Here is a 6325-nt window from a genome sequence, read left to right as displayed (position 1 = left end):
ACTCAATACAAAGACCGTTACTATATGACTGGACGACACCATTAAGTATTACACTTGTTTACAAGAGGGTCCACCATGTTCAATTAAATTGTTGTTTCATCTGAAAAGATCACAGGATCTATTGAATGTGACAAACTGACATATTGATCTTAGTGAAGTATTTGGACAGGTACATGGGTATCTTAGTGAAGTATCTAGACAGGTACATGGGTATCTTAGTGAAGTATTTAGACAGGTACATGGGTATCTTAGTGAAGTATCTAGACAGGTACATGGGTATCTTAGTGAAGTATGTAGACAGGTACATGGGTATCTTAGTGAAGTATCTAGACAGGTACATGGGTATCTTAGTGAAGTATTTAGACAGGTACATGGGTATCTTAGTGAAGTATCTAGACAGGTACATGGGTATCTTAGTGAAGTATGTAGACAGGTACATGGGTATCTTAGTGAAGTATTTAGACAGGTACATGGGTATCTTAGTGAAGTATTTAGACAGGTACATGGGTATCTTAGTGAAGTATTTAGACGGGTACATGGGTATCTTAGTGAAGTATTTAGACAGGTACATGGGTATCTTAGTGAAGTATTTGGACAGGTACATGGGTATCTTAGTGAAGTATTTAGACAGGTACATGGGTATCTTAGTGAAGTATTTAGACAGGTACATGGATATCTTAGTGAAGTATCTAGACAGGTACATGGGTATCTTAGTGAAGTATTTAGACAGGTACATGGGTATCTTAGTGAAGTATTTGGACAGGTACATGGGTATCTTAGTGAAGTATTTATACTGTACACATATACTGTATGTGTATAAATACATGTGTATATGTGTGTACTCCAGGATGGTACACGCGGGGTACATCGGGCTGGAGAGGGACCGTCCTCTCATCAGAGTCCCGTTTCCCCACCTGGCCGTAGGGACGGTTCTGTTGGCTCTGACTGGACTGATCCTCTGTCTGGTTCTGTCTCTGATGTACCACTACTCTGAGAGTACTTATACTCACTGTCTGGTACGTACACTGTACTGTACTGTACTGTACACTACACTACACTACACTACACTACACTACACTTATGTATTTACGTGCCAGGGCCAGGTGGGCAACCCTTAGTGTTTTATTTAGCTGCCAGGGTTCAAGTGGGCAACCCTTAGTGTTTTATTTAGCTGCCAGGGGCAGGTGGGCAACCCTTAGTGTTTTATTTAGCTGCCAGGGGGCAGGTGGGCGACCCTTAGTGTTTTATTTAGCTGCCAGGGGCAGGTGGGCGACCCTTAGTGTTTTATTTAGCTGCCAGGGGCAGGTGGGCAACCCTTAGTGTTTTATTTAGCTGCCAGGGGGCAGGTGGGCGACCCTTAGTGTTTTATTTAGCTGCCAGGGGCAGGTGGGCGACCCTTAGTGTTTTATTTAGCTGCCAGGGGGCAGGTGGGCAACCCTTAGTGTTTTATTTAGCTGCCAGGGGCAGGTGGGCAACCCTTAGTGTTTTATTTAGCTGCCAAGGGGCAGGTGGGCAACCCTTAGTGTTTTATTTAGCTGCCAAGGGGCAGGTGGGCAACCCTTAGTGTTTTATTTAGCTGCCAGGGGGCAGGTGGGCAACCCTTAGTGTTTCATTTAGCTGCCAGGGGCAGGTGGGCAACCCTTAAGGTCATTACACACTGGCGAATTAGCGACGCGATGCGAATAAGCGATCTGAAAATGCGAAATATTGCATGTTGCAGTTCGCCTGCGAATCTCTGCAAAATACGACACCAGAGCGAACAAATAAAAGCGAAAACGGTCGCATTTTCGCACATTCGCACATTCGCCACTGATGTGGAAGCTTGCATGGACTTCAATAGTTTTTTTTTAAATGCGAATTATTCGCACGAATATATCGCGTCGCTAATTCGCCAGTGTGTAATGACCTTTAGTGTTTTATTTAGCTGCCAGGGGCTGGTGGGCGACCCTTAGTGTTTTATTTAGCTGCCAGGGGCAGGTGGGCAACCCGTAGTGTTTTATTTAGCTGCCAGGGGCAGGTGGGCAACCCTTAGTGTTTTATTTACCTGCCAGGGGCAGGTGGGCAACCCTTAGTGTTTTATTTAGCTGCCAGGGGCAGGTGGGCGACCCTTAGTGTTTTATTTAGCTGCCAGGGGCAGGTGGGCAACCCTTAGTGTTTTATTTAGCTGCAAGAGGCAGGTGGGCGACCCTTAGTGTTTTATTTAGCTGCCAGGGGAAGGTGGGCAACCCTTAGTGTTTTATTTAGCTGCCAGGGGATTCATTTACCTGCCAGCAGAGCCGTAAGCCAACACAAAGTGACTTGATTAGCTGTCATTTCTCCCAAAAAGAGGTTAAAAGTCAGCTGTGGTCTACTACTATAACAGCTGATCTGTTTGGTCTGTGTGTGTCTGTTAGCATGCAGGTGGACGTGAAGCTGATAGACCTGGATGAAACCAGCTCCTCGCCACTCGCCCTACACACTTGCCCTCGATATGCGCGTTCACGCGAGGCTGCGCCATATTAAGTGTCGTCTGAAACCAAGCAGCCTTGAGTGGAAGTGGCTTATAAAGCCCTCAAGAGCGAGTCTGTGCCGATCTAGACTCGATTGCCTTGTGCAGCCCTGCTCTCTGTCCGCATGGAAACCGCCACCTACAAATGTAAGTACCACCACAAATAAATGATAAATAAACTCCTCCTAAACAATCTTCATCTGATGCAGAATAGACAACGCTCTAACTGATGTTCACAAGGGCTCTTTATTTACCCCACCGTGAAAAGCTATAAATGAAACCACACAAACAAAACAACTTTTAACAATGATTTATAAACACCATGGATGTATATGACATGTCATTTTTGACAGTCACGCTGTATTTCCTTTTTCCATATTAATGAAATCCACATGTCACACAAACGTACACGATGCAATGCAATATAACTGTACAAACAAAATAACAGGTAACACAATTGCATGATGGTAACCATGGCAACGAATGGTGTCTGTTTCCTGTTTCTGCACAAGGAGGGCGAGTGTATTTCCAAACTGTTTTTTTATACCCAGGACCCTAATCAAGGGAACTTGATTCAGCTGGAGGGGCACTTCCTGACGAGGGAACCTCCCGAGAGCACTTCAAGTCAAGCGACTGGTTTCAGAAAGGGCCACGGGGAGAACATATAGTCTTCATCATGGCCCCTGAAGAGCCCCAGGAAGTCAGGAACCTGATGGATCAGAGTGCCCTGCTCACTACAGGTAAGATGCACGCACGCACGCACGCAACACACACACACACACACACACACACACACACACACACACACACACACACACACACACACACACACACACACACACACAGGAGATGTTTATTGTTTATACATTTTGAAAACTTTAAAAATGGCACATTCCGTAAATATGAAAATGTCTAGCAGGGGGAGTGTTTACTGGGTAGGTACCCTCACATGTTCTCCCCGTGTCCCCTAGGGTAGGTACCCTCACATGTTCTCCCCGTGTCCCCTAGGGTAGGTACCCTCACATGTTCTCCCCATGTCCCCTAGGGTAGGTACCCTCACATGTTCTCCCCGTGTCCTCTAGGGTAGATACCCTCACATGTTCTCCCCGTGTCCCCTAGGGTAGGTCCCCTCACATGTTCTCCCCATGTCCCCTAGGGTAGGTACCCTCACATGTTCTCCCCGTGTCCTCTAGGGTAGATACCCTCACATGTTCTCCCCATGTCCCCTAGGGTAGGTACCCTCACATGTTCTCCCCATGTCCCCTAGGGTAGGTACCCTCACATGTTCTCCCCGTGTCCCCTAGGGTAGGTCCCCTCACATGTTCTCCCCGTGTCCCCTAGGGTAGGTACCCTCACATGTTCTCCCCGTGTCCTCTAGGGTAGATACCCTGACATGTTCTCCCCAAAAACATGCAGTAATCCTGGTCTCTAAACTACCTCCCCCTGGCCAGTCACATACATGGAATGCAGAGAGACTGCATATAGATATATATAGAAGACAGAGTAGAAATAAAAATATGTGTGTGTGTGTGTGTGGGGGGGGGGGGGGGGGGTATGTAGGGAAAGCCAGTTTGAAAAGGTGGGTTTTGAGTGTGCTTTTGGACATTTCGGCTTACAAGACACTCACAAAATTGTACATACATAATGATACATATACACAAATAGACAGTTACTCATGGATACATCGTTCTCCAACGTAACTGCCATGCCTTCTCTACGAATTTTCTTAAAACAAAAACTTCATTACTGAACAACCAATTTAACATAAAACGTTCAGACAAATCTGGGTACTTATCCTGAATTCTTTCAAATAAAGAGTTTCTTAAATCATGGTATAGTGGACAATAGAATACAACATGAAACTCATCCTCTACAACTCCCAGGTCACAAAGAGCACACAGTCGCTGCTCCTCAGGAATGCCAGTATAGCCTTTTACTAAGAGGAGGCATAATGAACGATACTCACAGACCAAACAGCTGCAGTGTAGTGGTATTATCATGTAATCTTTGATTAAGAAAGGTAAGAGGCCGCACAGCTCGTAGTCACGATGCTATAAACTTTATTAATCCAACATTTCTGCAAGCAGGATGCCTTCTTCAGGGTATGAAGAAGGCATCCTGTTTGCCGAAACGTTGGATTAATAAAGTTATTAATTACTACTACTACTATAATATTAGTAATAAAACTTTATTTGTATAGCACCTATATATTTCATGACATGGAAATGATAGCAGTAATGCAATACACTGAGGAAATGAATAACAACAAATCATTTAAAAGTTCAACTAAAAGCAGTGTAGTGTAGAAGTGAGTCTTGAGCTGTGCTTTAAAAGTGTCTACAGAGGCTGCCTGTGGAAGGTACAGTGTTATTAAACTACAGAGGCTGCCTGTGGAAGGTACAGTGTTATTAAACTACAGGGGCTGCCTGTCGAAGGTACAGTGTTATTAAACTACAGAGGCTGCCTGTCGAAGGTACAGTGTTATTAAACTACAGAGGCTGCCTGTCGAAGGTACAGTGTTATTAAACTACAGGGGCTGCCTGTCGAAGGTACAGTGTTAATAAACTACAGAGGCTGCCTGTCGAAGGTACATTGTTATTAAACTACAGAGGCTGCCTGTCGAAGGTACAGTGTTATTAACCCATTCTGACCTGAGATCAGATTCTAAAAATGTCCGTTTGAAAATGACAGTTTTCTGAAAAAGCTATGTTTCTATGTCAGTCGTTCTTCGATTTTTCTAAAATAGCAGACCTACAAGCTCGTAGCGCGCCACTCGGTGGCGCGCTATGAGCTTGTAGATCTGCTATTTTTCAATAGCTAAAGCATAACGTAATGCTAACACCAAAAGGGGTTCCCGCGCAAAATGGGTTAAACTACAGAGGCTGCCTGTCGAAGGTACAGTGTTATTAAACTACAGAGGTTGCCTGTCAAAGGTACAGTGTTATTAAACTACAGAGGCTGGCGTCGAAGGTACATCTGATTAAGACGACCCCCATTTTTCAAGACTCATTTGTGGAAAAAGAACATTGAATGTCAAATAGTCTAGTCCCTGATTATAATACGACCCAGTTATTTCCATTAGGAAAAAAACATTATTTCAGACCAATATGATATGTGATTTCAGTATCTACTATGTTCTATCTGTTCTTAACTAATATTCTGCTCTCTCCTGTTCAAGGTGTAATGGAGTGGGACATGATTGCAGTGAGTGGAGCCAAACAAACCAGAGATGAGAGCTCAGCCCAGCATGAATTGATAGTCAGGTTTTCTCCAGGCTAGCAGAAAAACGGCGACAGCTGAATGTCCAAAACGGGTCTAAGTCCACCATGGTTATTTTATTTATTTTCCTGAGCACAGAGCATGATTTGAATCATTTTATATAGGAGCATGCAGCACATATTTCACCACATATGAGTGTGACGATGCAGTGAGCCTCGTCACACTCATTCAGCCAAACTTTAGGCCATAATTGTCGTACTCGTTCAGTGCTAACCTTAAACATTAGCACTTTGGTGGACTTAAAGTCTGCTACAGCTCAGGAAGACGTCCAGATTGAAACACACCACACACCACACATTATAACTGAAATGTATCATTGTTACAGCTTGTGAACCAAACATGTTTATGGTTAACAAATATTATGTTATATTATTATTATTATACAAATGTAGAATCTATGATCCTATGTCCTAGGATAGGTGGTGGTGTAGCAAAGATTAGGCACAACATTTGGAATAGAATTATACCGTTTTATATTCTGTGCTTTATTGTTGCTACACTGCCTGTCTTTGGTTTAGGGTTAGATAGGGTTATTGTTGCTAAACTGCCCAGACTATC

At 44.0% G+C, this 6325-nt stretch overlaps 1 long non-coding RNA gene across 1 annotated transcript; it reads left to right on the top strand.

Moving 5' to 3' along the window:
- The first annotated feature begins 913 nt into the window (after positions 1-913).
- On the top strand, positions 914-6083 carry LOC310858829. The gene is made up of 3 exons (XR_014569235.1): positions 914-1016; positions 3040-3228; positions 5667-6083. It is a non-coding gene; the product is annotated as an uncharacterized lncRNA (long non-coding RNA).
- The last annotated feature ends 242 nt before the right edge of the window (positions 6084-6325 follow it).

The sequence above is a fragment of the Protomyctophum parallelum genome, assembly GCF_964188405.1.
Source record: "Protomyctophum parallelum genome assembly, chromosome: 5".
NCBI classification, from domain to species: Eukaryota; Metazoa; Chordata; class Actinopteri; order Myctophiformes; family Myctophidae; genus Protomyctophum; species Protomyctophum parallelum.
Note: the sequence above shows the minus strand (reverse complement) of the source record. Positions and strands in the feature narration are given on the sequence as shown.